Source organism: Arvicola amphibius, chromosome 15, assembly GCF_903992535.2.
Source record: "Arvicola amphibius chromosome 15, mArvAmp1.2, whole genome shotgun sequence".
Classification (NCBI taxonomy): domain Eukaryota; kingdom Metazoa; phylum Chordata; class Mammalia; order Rodentia; family Cricetidae; genus Arvicola; species Arvicola amphibius.
The window spans coordinates 5,870,949-5,885,130 of record NC_052061.1 but is presented as its reverse complement, the minus strand read 5'-3'; the positions used below and the strand labels follow the sequence as shown (position 1 = coordinate 5,885,130).

Below are 14,182 nucleotides of genomic sequence, written 5' to 3'. Positions count from 1 at the left end.
TGTCCAGCCACATGGTAAGCAGAGGAAAAGCAAGTCCTCATTAGAAGGGAAAGGGCCACAAGCCTCCATCTACCTTATAGGAGGGGAAAGGAGAGGGACATTGCTGAGGTCTTTAGAGATCGGCGTCGTGGGGGAAAGGGACAATGTCTGGGAGCAGCTAGTGCCTGAACACCTATAAGAGGAAGTCTCCTGCAGCTTGCTCATAGGCCACTGTAGTAAGGTAGGGATGGAGGTTATGCCTTCTTCCAGGGTCACAGTCCTCAGAAGCATGCTGTCACCAGGCGCCACCTTTCAGATTAGCGAATCTGTTTGGCTAGTCTAGGTTTCAAGGAAACTTCCAAGGATGTGCAGCTTCACTGCCAGCAAGAGTTCTGACTGCTAATCAGAGAGATGGCTTGATTGTTGAAGTACTTGCTGTGTGGTGGTTTGAATAGGAATGGCCCCAGAGGTTCATGGGTTTGAATGCCTGGTCACCAGGGAGTGGCACTATTAGGAGGTGTGTCCTTGCTGGAGTAGGTGTAGCCTTGTTAGAGGAAGTGTGTCGCTGGGGATGGACTTGGAGGTTTCAGAAGCACAAACCAGGCACAGTGCGTCTCCCTTCCTGCTGCCTGCCACTCTGGATGTGGCGCTCTCAGCTCCCCTCCAGCACTGTGTCTGCCTACATGCCGCCATGCTCCTTGCCAGGACACTAATGGACTAAATCTCTGAACTGTAAGCCAGCTCCAATTAAGTGTTTTCCTTTATAAGAGTTGCTGTGATCATGGTTTCCCTTCACAGCAGTAGGAACCCTCACTAAGATATAACCATGGCAGTGTGAGGACCAGAGTTTGGACCCCCAAAACCCACATAAATGCCAGGTGGGTATGAGACCTGGGAAGGCCCAGCGAGGGGATTTCCAGAACAAGGTAGCTAAGGAGACTAGCTGCATGGATGAGCTCTGGATCTGACCCTGCCTCAGTTAATAACATGAAAGGGTTATCAAGGATGATTACCAGTGTCAACCTTGGGCCTCCATGTGTACACTACTCACACAAGCAAAACATGTATGTGTACACATGCATACCACACCTGTACACACAAGAAAATGGCAAAAGAATCCTGATTTAATAACTGAAACCCACCCCCACTTGTCTAAAGCGTGGTGGCTTACACATAAGGGAGTGGCTTAAGCCTACTAGCCTCAGGCTTGTCTAGATCCAAGTATGCGCTGACAAGCTGAGCCACAGAGAACGAGGGACTCACCCTTGGCACTTCTGCTAGGGGTGGGTGAGACCATAAAGCGTGAGGGATGAAAGTTATTTTCCTGTTGAAATTCTGTTTCCAAGAGGAAAATAAGCTGAGCAAGAAAAAGCAATAGGTGCCTGCTGCAGCCCTTGCTCGTCATTCACAAAGCTCAAGCTTGCTGGTGGGTATCTTCTGTGGCGAGTAACCTACAGCACACTCTACAGTTAGTTAGGAGCACAGGAGTCAGAGCAGCCCCCCAGGAACCCTCCCCAGACCTACCTGTTCTGACTCAACCTTTCTCATTTGTCTGAAAAGAAGGTATTTGGTAGTGTGAGTTTATTAAAACCTTGTCAGTGAGGACAGTGAGCTATCGCCATCTCTTACCTCTTGTCTGTGACGCAGAATTCATTCAGGAACAGACTTTTCAAGCACATCTAGACAGGAAAGGAGGGCCAGAGGAGCAAAGCCTCAGCCTCTCTTGTGCATTTTCCATGAAATGGGCTGAAATGGCTGTGCAGCCCCCAGTGTTGCACATTACACTCAGTAAAGGCCACAGCCCAAGCACTACACTATGTCAGCCGTTGACAACCACCCAGGGGATGCTCCTTACCCAGGGGCAAATGGGAAGCCAAGAATGTTACCTAGGTATAGGCAATGAAACCAATATGGAAAGAATTAGCCTCACTCTTAAGCTCTGCTCTGTCTTTAAGAAGTTTCTCTCTTGTTGTGTGGCTTGATCTGTCTGTGGGGTCTCTGACCATGGACCAGGATCTATTCCTGGTGCATGAGGTGGCTTTTTAGAGCCCATTTCCTATAGTGGGATGCCTTGCTCAGCCTTGATGCAGTGGGACTTGATGTGCCAGGCTTCATTGACTCCCCATGGGAGGCCTTACCCTTACCCTTTCTGGGGAGTGAATGGGTGAGGGAGAGAGGGGAGGGAACTGTGTGGTTGGTATGCAAAATGAGTAAAAAATAAAAAAGAACCCCCTCCCAAAATATTTCTGTATTTATATGAAACACTAGAAAGGGCTCAGATCTATAAAGCTTCCAGTCATCTCCTTGCTACAGGACCAGTAAAATTACAGTCAGGTTTCAAAGAGTTCTGGGTATTTTCAGAAGCAAGCATAGAAAATATAGCAACACTGTCCTTCTGTCTTGACCCTAAAATACCCTACAAGGACCCAGGTGTCAGGAGCTGGGAGCAGAGTGAAACTAGGCAACAGCACCAAGAATAGGACAGCAAAGTTTGGGTCTTGATGGGGACAGCCACTCAGCACTGAGGTGAGACTGATGAACAGGGATGCACAGTGGAGGGCAGCTAGGAGAGGGCTTCATCCTTCCTGGCTCCATACTTAAGGGCTGACTTCCGAGAGGAGTCAGATGGGTGCGGCATTGCCACCTTAGACTTTAGAGACCCATGCCCATTAAATTCAGTATTCAGTCAGCAACTGTGCTCAGTGAGCAGGAATGAGGGTGTCTCCACCCTCATAGAGCTCATATTGGCATGCCAAGCAGCAAAAGATATGCAGTACTAGGTATACAGATGAGGACTTGTGTTGTGGAGGGGAGACATGGGGGAAAGAGTGGGGCCTGAGGATGTGACCTTTAGAGCAGAGCTGTGGACACATCTCTGTTGCAGAGAGACTCTGGTCCACAAGATCCCCCTTCAAGGCTTGCCTTGCATGCATCTCCACATTTCCAGAGCTACTACTTCCTCAAAGGCAGCATGTGCAAAGACATAGACACAGGCATAACCATAGAATGGGATCAGTCTGAGACACAGGGCACCTCCAAGAAGTTATCGCAACAAGCTTCAAAGACAACCCCTGACTTGAGGGAATGGCAGTGCACAGGAAATGAGCCCAGAGCTCCAGTAAATTGTCTAACTTTGTTAGCTGCTCCATGGCAGAGCCGAGACTAGATCTTGGATCTTCTGGGTTGGAGTATGAGCTACTGCCGTCAATGTAATGTTTGTTGCTTGTGACTGGAAGTGGAGGATTGTGAGGAGGCCAGAGGTGTCACAGAGTTCCAGAAAGCTTTGACTTTGGAGCTTCAGGCCCAAGCTAAAGACACTGGCCTTTGAAGGGTTCTTCTGTTTCCCGTGGGGTTGATGGTGAATTGGTCAGTGACTGTTGTGCAGAACCCCAGTGGCTTCTGCCTTCAGGTCCAAGGTCTGCAATCTCTACAGCAAGGCCGAGGCCCCAGGTGCAGACCTGCAGCTGCACTAGAAGAATGAAAGGGGCTGCCCCTTACCCCATCCCTATCCCACCTGGAGCGCAGGGGAAGGACAGATCTGTGTTGTTTCCCTATACTTCAGGGCAGCAAAGGTTCTGCCCTGAAGTCACAGCAAGTCCCAGTCTTGTCCCTGGCTCTGTCTGGTGACAACTGGCAGCTGACATCTTTGCTTCTGGCTAGAGTTGCATCTTATTAGAAATGGCATCTTTATAATAGATTTCTGCAAGTCATTGTCATCAGGACATGTCCCTTGTTTGTGCCAGTCACTCCTCTGGGGCATTGATTTGCCTATTGCTTTTATTCTAGAACTTCATTCTATATTTTTTTTACTATTAGCATGTCAAGCTCTCTATATAGTACTAATTACTAAGGGACTTTTTTAGTTTTTAAATATTTTTTATCCCATACATATTTACTATTTAGCCAGTAAAGTTTTAATTAGATCGTTGATCTCTTAAAATTGCCAAGGGTCCCATTTGTACTCAGACTTCATACAGTCCAGGTTGGGAGGCCAAAGGTCAACGGCACACAAGCTCTATTGCTTTTGCTTCCCTAGGAGAAGCATGGCAATCATTCCCCCTGGCAACTAAATCTGAAAGTAGCAAGGGGTCACATCCCAGAACAAACTTCAGTGGACTCTAGTGGAGTTGGATGATAATTCATGGTCCATTCAGATGATGGACTCCATACAGCTAGTGATGATTCCAGGGTATCACAAAACTACATGAGGAAGCCTGGCCAGGATGAATTGAGTTTGTTATCCATGCTCTGTAAGCCCCTTCCCACACATACACATCAATACTCAACAGTAGCCCTGAAGTCAGGCTCAGCCATATAGTCTCAGCTCTACCTTCTATATTCTCTACCTAGCACCTGACTGTGCTAGAAATCCTTGTCAGCCAGGCATGGTAGCATATGCCTGAAATGTCAGCACTCCGGAGGCTGTGGCACAATTGCAGATTTGAGGTCAGCCCAGGCTGTACAGTCAGACCCTGTCTCAAAGAAAGGATTTTTTTTTTTAAGTGAACACGGTATTCATGGTGAAACGAAGCCACAGTGCAGTGCTGGTTTTGGAGCAGCTATGCATGTGGACACGTGCCAGCCTGTGGTATAGCTCCTCCCTGTGGCAGGATGGTTGGTAGCCGCTCTCTTCCTTCTCTTTTGCTCAGCTGTGTGGGTTGGAATCCATAAGTGTTCCAAGAACAGACCTTCAGTCAGGGCTGTGGAAGTCAGGGAACGAAGAGGGGAGGGGACTTGCCATTTAAAAGTGCTCTAGAATTGGAGCACTTCCACAGGTGGGAGTTGAGATGGTTGGGGAAGTGCTCAGATGAACATTTATTTTAGTAGGTGAACATGTTTTAACATGCAGTTAAAATCCAAAATATACCTAGCATGTTAGCCATTGGTGATTGGTCACCAGCTGTCATTTCGGACCTGTCCCTCTGCTCTTTGCCAGTCACTCTGCTCCAGTCACTCTGGATTCTCCCCATTGCCCCAGAGTACAGGGTACCCCCAGGACATTTGCATGGGAAGGGTCTCATGGCTACTGAGACAGGACTAGAGGTCTAGCCTTGCATTGGTACTGGTTTGTCTGCAGCTTTTAGCTAATCTTAGCTACTGCTTGCTATGTCAGCCCCTCTCCACACATTATTTACTACTCTGTCATCCATGTCCCCATTTTATAGAAGAGAGACCTCGCCCCAGGAAAGTTGGTAGCTTGCCTGTATCCACACTGCTGGTGTCTGCACATCTTACCAGGACTCAGTATGTGTTTATGGAGTGAGTGCATGCTGTAGTCCAGAGGATTTGAAATTCGGTGGTTCCCAGAAGCTCTTAGCCCTCATCCTTCCCTCCAGTCTTGTATGTTGTACCCTGGGGTCTGATGGGGATATCTTAGTCCTTACTCTTAACAGTCCCTGAATTGGGCAGCCAGGTCAACTCCACTGTCCTCGAGGGAAAGCAAATGCAGTGGCACTGACAGTTGATGGCTGGAGAAATGGTTCATCCAGTAGAGCGCTTGCCACACAAGCATGAAGATCCGCGTTCAGATCCCAAGTACCTGTAAAGGGCCAGGTGCAGTGGTGCATGTCTGATCCCAGTGCTGGGGAGAGGGAAACCCAGAGAGCCTTAGAGCTAGCTGGCCTTAGAGCTAGCCAGCCAAGTAAATTAATTGATAAGCTCCAGGCTCAGTAAGAGACTCGGTCTCAAAAACATAAGATGAAGAATGATAGAGGAAAACATCCATGAGGCCTCTGGCCTCCACATGCACATAAGAGTATATACATGTATGTATACACACCAGAAGACAATTATAGTAGGGACACCCAGCAGAGACAAGACAGAGAGGGGTCTTAGATGGAACAATTTCTTTCTGTGGTACCTAGCTCCGAGTTGTTCTGCTGGTTCCTACCAGCACCTCTAAATTTGGGTGCAGTTTGTGATGTTCCCCACACTGGGTCAGTTTGCTCTCATACACATTCTTCCTAAGAGTCGGCAGAGTCCTTCTATAGTAGAGAAGGTTTGAGCTAGACTCAGGAAAGAATTCTTGATGAATCCATCCCACCTGGAGCATATGTACTGCTCTTATCCATTCAGCATTGATCCCTCCAACACCCAGAGACCTGGCATTTGTGAAAACTACTCTCAGCCCAGCCAGCTGCCACTCCTCTGTCAGCACTGCTCCAGGTAGGCTGGCCCTGCACAGAGTATGAGCCTTCTGGTTGTCATTCCTTCTTATCTCTATGGTTTGAGATTCCTGTTGAGCTTCTACAGAGCTCCTACTAGAAGCAGGCTTCATGAAGGCAGACACTGTGCTTGTTGACTTGCTCTTGAATCCCCAATGTTGATATCTTGTCTGGCACATAGTAGGGACCCAGATAATCCATGAAAGTAACTAAGAAATAAATTCATGGAAGTAAGTACACCGACCTTGGAACTGTCAAGTCAAGAAAATCTTTGTTTTGCAGATGAGTTCATGTTTTCCTCACTCGGGATCTCCCATCATCCTCAGCTCCAGGGCCATCGGAGGCCTGTAGCACAATAGAAAGGCCTCTGGGGATTTTGTCCCTGCTGTCACAAGCTAACTGTGTCCCTATGGACATGGCTCTTATCTCTAAGTCACAGTTCCCCACATGTGGCCTTGGAGTAGAACCATTTCTGTGGCTCAGGCAGAGGGCATCACTTGACACTTGAACTCTGTCATTACAAGGGTTGATTGTCAGTTCACCAGTCATCATGGGCTTCCTGTGCCTCTTTGATCTTCACTCCCATAATGGTGGCATTTAGCATCGTGACCTTGGTATGGCTGCAGCTCCTTCATTGACTCCTTGCACTGAATATGAAGGCAGGAGGCCAGGGAATATCTGCAGGGGACGAGCCCTGTGGAAAAGAGGAAGATGGGCAATAAGAAAAGTAATCACAATGACATTTATCTTGGGACCAGGAAGTAAAACATCTTTGTCAGAGCAATATCTAAACATTCCCCGTTAGTCTTAGTGGCTTGACTAAGACTAAATTCCCCTTTAGTCATGTGGCCAGTCTTAGCTGTAAGAGAGACAAGAAAATATCTCTGTGGGTGAGGACAATGGCTACTGTGTGGCAGCCCACATAGCTAATACATATACCTGTCACTGCCCCTGGAAGACACCAGTTTGTTTTTAACTATTGTCTACATGTTTTCATTATTATCCTTATTTTGACATCTAGTTTGAGTCCCCAAAAGACAGGGAACTGGCCCCATGGGCCTGGCAATGCAGTAGGACCTCACATCAAACCAAACCCCAGTGAATGGTATCAGGAGACCCAGCTGACAGCGCTTTACCCTTCTGCGCCTGTCCCTGTCAGCATGGTCACCGTGTTAAACGTGAAATATCTGTTCCCATTGAAAAGTAATCTATTACAGGTCAGCAAGATGACTCAGCGGGTAAAGGCACCAAAATCCTGGAGAGCTAAGTTAATGCCTGGAATGTACATAAGGTGGAAGGAAGAAACTGCCCCTCTATGTTGTCCTCTGAGCTCCACATGTGCGCTGTGGTACGCGCGTATACACACAAACATAAGAATAATAAATCTTTAAAAAATAAAGCAATCCATTCCTTTAGATACCAATGCACATTTTAAGAATGAGGCAAACAGAAAGAAGACAGTAACAGAACAGTGAATGCTACCACCAGAAGTGGTGGCTGCTCCAGCCTCTCCGCAGCTTCCATGCCCGCTCCCTCAGTATACACCTACAGTTTTATACGTGTGCTGCAGAGGACACCACCATACCATGCCTGGTATTTTCAGTGTTCTAATGAGTTCTGTGGAGCCCATACATGCAAGGGCTTCCTGTTGACTGTTTGATTACACATGTGTTCTATGAGGCCACGATTGTTTCTCACCAAATAGGGAAGTCCATGGCTCCAGAATCTCATTCCCACTGCTCATTGGGTCAGTGAGGCCAACTGTGACTGGACACAATTATCAGTTATCACCGAAACAAACAGGTCCCAGACAAGTGTCCTGTGAAGTCCACCCCTGTTCAGACACCTGAATGTCATTAAGATGGCCAAAATGGGAAGTCAGGGTCACCAACCCTAAGTTCTCCCAAGATATTCAGAACAAGCAGAGTCACCACGCCTGCCCATCTCCCTTGCCCACTGGAGTTCCTCAGCCCTTCCTTTTCTTCTTCCTGGCAGGTGGAGGTCCTCCAGGGCTCACCTCTATGAGTTAATTCTCATGACTGACCAAATACCAGACAAGGCAGTTTTAAAGGAGAAGGCTTATTTTACTTCGTTGACAGCAGTGCAGTTCATCATGGTGAGGAAGGCCTGGCAGAGGAAGTGCCTTGGTCTTTGGTGGCCAACCAGGAAGCAGAGAAAGGGAAATGGAATGGTCAGCTGACTTTCATCTTTTTTTTTCCCTTTTTAATTCATCCAAGACCCTAACTCACGGGATGTTGCCACTTACCTTCAGGGTGTGTCTTCTGCTCAGCTAACCTTTCAGGAAATGCCCTCACAGATACACTCAGAGGTGTGCCTCATTGGTGCCCTCCTCTTAGAACCACCTACATGCCTTATTCTTCTGGAGGACAGCACCAGGACAGCCCCTGTGTGCCAGATGTGCCAGCAATCACAATAGCTGATGCTCTCCTTCCATGCAGCTAGCTGCTCTTTTAGTCCTGACTGCAGCTCAGCGAGAAAAGTTGACAGCCAGCAGTTACGGGAAATTGTTCCAACACAGCTAATGCCTGGCACCACCACCCTTCAGTCTAAATCATTCAAGGGTTGTGGCAGAGAATGGTGAGACATGGCAGGGTAAAGGAACCCTGGGTCCAGTCTAGTGATGGAGCTATGTCCCTGACGCTTATGACAGGTGTTCACAACTCTCCAGAAATTAAGGAAAACCTGTGCTGGTGCATTTGTCACAGTCTCAAGGGGGCCCATAATTCAGAGAAAGGCTGCCTGCCCAGATGATTGTGTGAGGTCCCTTCCTGCTCCCAAGCCTATGATTCTGTGACCATATAAGGCCTCTATGCCCAGCAGTCTTCCTGCAGCTAAAAGCAGCCCCACCCTGGGAGAATCGCTGAGAACAGAGAGAGCCAGGTCTGGGCCTCCTGCAGGATCCCTAAGGTAGCAGAGAGAGTTGGTGTGGGGAGGGCAAGGGTCCACTACTGACTGCCTCTTCCCAGAAATTGGTCACCTGCTGTGGTCAGCGACCCTGTACCATCCCTCTCCCTCCATCACCTACTGAGCAGTGTTGTCCATAGTTGAATAGTCAGCCTTGTCTGGTTCTTCTGGCTTGGTGACCCAGGACATCCTCTCAGAGTCCCTGGGTTTTAGGTGTGCACAGTGAGAAATAACTTGGCTTAAATTTGATGCCCTGGCTCTGCAGGTATAAAAAAAATCTGGTAGATCCCTATCCCAGTGCACACAGGCACACACGTGTGTCTTCACACGTGCAGACTCACCTGTGAGCTCCTTGTGGGATATGTTGTGTGCGTCTGTGTACACGCCGCTCATGTAGTGATATTTCCGCTTTGCTGTCTCTGTGTCTGGAACTGTGGAAAGGGAGAGGAGAGATGGCTGAAGCAAGATAGCAAACAAATACGCTGAGAGGTGATCTCAAATTATCGTTATCAAGTTATAAGACATTTCAATCATGATTTGGATGAGTGATAGAAGTTCAAGTCACATTAGATTATGCACAAAATAAAGAATATTGTGGCTTGAGTCAGTCTTATCAGTAGGGATAGCATTGGAGTCAATTCTGTACATTGTCTTGGCAGTTCTGTCTAAGGCTTCTGCAGTACATGGACTTTCTTCTGCCTTCCCATCCCTAATCTTGCTACCTCTAGGACCCAGGTCTGAGCCATCCATGTGACTAAACTACCCTGGGAGTATACCTCTGAGAACTCTCAGGATCCCCCCTCATTTCCAGGCCCTCAGAACATTAGACAGGTACTGCAGTCCTCATGTGTATATGTGTGCATGTGTTTACAATCTGGGACCTCTGGAACCTGGAGGTGAGGGAAGCTGCCCTGCCTTTCGCCAGCAAGACCTTAGATGCTACTCACCAGCCATATGACCTGGGGAAGTGGCTTGATCTCACTGGGCCTGTCTCCCCAACTGTAAAGAGGAGCTGGTGATTTTTATCAAGCCCGGAGCTTCTTCGAAGATTAGAAGGAATACATCAGGTAAAGCACTTAATATTGGGGGCCAACTCTGAACCACAGGCAGCCCCTGTGCCAGAAACCAAAGAAACTGTATTTGGAGGTTGACTTCAGAATAAGACTGCTATTCCCACTGGCTGCCTTTCCCAGTCTCTTCACTGTAGTCTCTCTTTCTCTTAGGTGTTTTGTTTGGTGTTTTGAAACAGGGTTTCTGGTAGTCAAGGCTGACCTTGAATTCCTGATCCTTCTGCTTCCTCCAGTTGGATTGGCATTACAGCCCTGTTCTACTGTACCTGTCTGATTTCCCAGAACAACTTGCCAATGAGGAGACCAAGACTGGGCAGTTAAGTCATTTACCTGGGTTGTACACAGGTCGTCAGCGGCAGAGGTGGCGCTGGATCAGGCCTGGCTGTCATCAGAGCTACTGCCATGGCTGCTCTGCTCTCTGGAATGATACAAGGAAATAGAAAATAAGGGGCTTTATTTGATATCAAAGATGTCATCCTGAGCTCAGAAAGTGGTGGAAGAGAGAGGCTGCGTGAGAAAATGTCATGGAGAAGCTTTGCCCTCCAGAGCCTGGTGCTGGAGTCGGGATTACGAGCGACACTTTCCCTGCTGTCCCTGCTGTCCATTGTGGACCACAATGCATTATTGTCTAAGCGGGTCACATGACTGTTTAGTCGGGGATGTGATGAAACTTTAGCCCGGAAAGCCCAATTTAAGCTAATATTTGCCTGTGTGACAAGTTATAGGAATAATAGTCATGACTTGAACATTTGCCCCTAATTGCTTCATTTCTCCACTTTTCTTTTGGGTCACACTAGACACAGGCTGATACTTGATAGCATATAATAATTCACATGTTCTGGGAGTGGACCATATGTGGTCAGAAGGACTGGTAGCTTGGAGACTTGGGTTCTGGCCTTAGTTCTGTCATGGATTTGTTGAGAGAGACGAGGCTAGTGACTTACTCTCTCTCAGCCTCAGTTTCTCCTGTCAGACAGATATAATGAAAACCTAGCCTTCCTGCCTCAGTGATGAGTGTAAAGATTAATGTGGCAAATGATAGTTCAGACCCTGTTGGCAAAGACACCCCTTAGCCAGCAGGGAAGTCTTAAAGAAGTGTTCCCCAATGTTTCCCCATGCTACCTCTTTGTCAGAGAAATTTTGATGTGATCCCAGGTGTGTAGTTATATAAAATAAGTAGACAAATGAAACTCTTAATGCCAATAAGTCATTTTAAAAGTTTAAAGTTAAATCATATAATTTGACCATCTGTTAAATAAAACAAATTTGCATATTAATAATATAGACATGTTTATTTATGTTTATTCATAAAGAATTAGATCTTGGCTGTATATGAGACTGCAAGATGTTTGTTTGCTCTGAAATGCCCATGTGTATATCACACGCTTGTTTGAGCATGGGCCACTTTTCCACAAGCACCTTTCTACATGCCCCCATCCTTTGCTTTGCCAGAAGTTTTGTGTGTATTTGTGTGTTATGAGGAGTTTTCAGCCCTTTTCTCTTTTTGCCTCCATTTGAGTAGTCTTTGTTGCTTCGTCTTCAGGTTTGTCAATCTTCTGCATGTCTGATCTGCCTGCCGTTAATTTCACCTAGTACTTTTATTTCAGCTATTGTTCATTTTCTGTACCTTCATTTCTTTCTAAATTATACTCACAATTTCCTTTGATGTCTTGAAAATATGTAAAGTGGCTGTTTTTACAATACCATGTGTGAATTCTGACATCCGTATCACTTCCGCATCTACTTGAGTTAGCTAATGCTTCTCTTGGTTGTGAGCCACATGAGCCACACCTTCCTGCTTGTCTGCAGAGCCAGGGTTTTCCCACTGGAAGGCAGCACCATGCACATTCCTCTGCTGAGCATCTAGATTTTGCCATCCTCTCTGAAAGACTGGTGCCTTTATTCTGTTATTCTTTGGCAGTAGCTAAGTTAGTGTGGGCAGCTGCATTTCTCAGACCTGCTTTCTAGCACTGTCGGGAGGGCCTGGGGAGCCATAAGGCTGTCTTAACCTAGTTGCTGTGGCCTCTAGCATCTCCGCTGAAAGCTCCAGTATCCCCAGGAACTCTACTCTGGCATTTTGGAGGTTAATCTCCTGGTTTGAGGGTGTGCTGGCAAATGTTCAACCTCCGAGCCACTGAAGCTCATTCCTTCTCTGATGCTCTTCTTTGTGAGTTATGGAGTCTCAGCTGTTCAGCCAGAGACCCCCAGGAACCCCACACAGATGCCAAGAGCTCTTTCTCTGCAGTTTTCTCTCGGCTCCAGCTGCCTTGACTTTGGAGGGGTGACCCTGATCTCTGCAACCCATGAGCCCCTGTGGCAGCCTGGCTCCCCCAGCCTGTGCTGTGCTGCCTGGTGCCTGCTGTCCACTGGTGGAGCACACTGTTTTCCTTTGTTCTCCTCACTTCTCTGCCTTAGTGCAGAGAGCTCGTGTTTCCCTGTGGGACTCCCTGGGGTCACAAACCTGTAGTTTTTTTACTATATTCTCCATCAAGAGGACTTTGCAAGAGTACGAAGATGGCTCAGGAGCTAAGAATGGTTTCTCTTCTGGCACTCCGGTTCCAAGGGAGCTGACACTGTCTTCTGGCCTGTGGGGGCAGTAGACATACATGTGGTGCTCTTACACTCTTGCAGGCAAATACTCATAAAATAAAATAAATCTCTTCAAATAAAAAGAAGATTTATAAAATCTTATCACTAATCAAACCCACAAGATGTCAACAGAGTCATTCTGCTCTGCTTCTTGGAGAAACTCAGAATGGAGACCATAGCCAGCACTAACTCTCACTCTGCCTCAGGAGTTACTATCAACTGGTAACTGGAATACTAAATAGTAGTACACCCATGCAAAAGAATATTATTAAAGGAACAGGGTATGCCCACAACACGCTATAACATGGGTATACCTTGAAAAGACTTGCTAAATGAAAGAACCAGCCACAAACACACAAATGTATCATATAATTTCATTTATATAGACAACCCAAACTAGGCAAATTTATAGAAACAGCATAGTTTAGTGATGGTTTAGGAATGCAGTGGGCATGCAAAGTGATTGGTAATGGGTACAGGGCTACTTTTGTGAAGGGAAAAATAACCATTCTACAGTTAGAATGTAGTTATGGTTGTCCAGTCTTGTGAATTTGCTAAAATAAATATTGAGCTCCATGGTTTAGGCAAGCAGACTGTGTAGTATATGAAATTAATCTCAATAAAGCTGTTTTCAAGATATTTGTCTGTGGTGTTCTCCATGACAGAAAGAAGGTAATGAAGGCACATACAGGGGCCTTGGTGAAGTAGAAGGAAAGCTCAGCTCTCATGCTAAATCCTGTGTGTGTTACGTGTGTTATTAATTCCTATTCTGGAAATGTGGCCTTAAAATGGTTCACACCGTCTATCAAAGCACAAATATCCTCCAATGTTGTCCTTAAAACTTGTCTTCTTTTTCTTCTATTTATGCTTATTCTTGCCATTTGGATGTGATTTCCTCTTTCCAGGATTCTTGCTAGCTATGAGCTTGTGTCATATACTGCCAGAAGGTGTCACACGGCCTCTGATCTGTCCCCTGTGTGGACTCTGTCAACAGAACAGGGTGACTCTGGCTAATACCAGCTGTGGAAGAGTAGGGACATGCCCTCTGCTGGTGTTTCTTCTGATGGTATCTTACATGTGCCTGGACTAGGGTAATTGTTCATTTAAGCCAGGCATTCTTGACTAAGGTTTCTGTCCCACCCGGTCCTACAGCCTTTCAGCCCCAAAGACATACAGAGGTCCACATTAATCATAAACTGATTGGCCTATTAGCTCAGGCTTCTTATTAACTCTTATATTAGCCCATAATTCTTGTCTGTGTTAGCCACATGTCTTGCTTCCTCTGTGTCTGGATGATGACTGCAGAGTGAGCTTTCCTCTTCCCAGAATTCTCCTGTTCTCAAGGCCCCACCTCTACTTCCTGCCTGGTGGCCCTGCCTATACTTTCCACCTGGCTACTGGCCAATCAGCATTTTATTAAACAAGTACAAGAAACAAATCTTTACAGAGTAAAAC

At 46.7% G+C, this 14,182-nt stretch overlaps 1 protein-coding gene across 3 annotated transcripts in view; it reads left to right on the top strand.

Annotated features, from left to right (window-relative positions):
- Positions 1-14,182, top strand: part of Gnao1 (G protein subunit alpha o1) — a 147,610-nt gene that overhangs the window by 66,204 nt on the left and 67,224 nt on the right. The window lies entirely within an intron of this gene.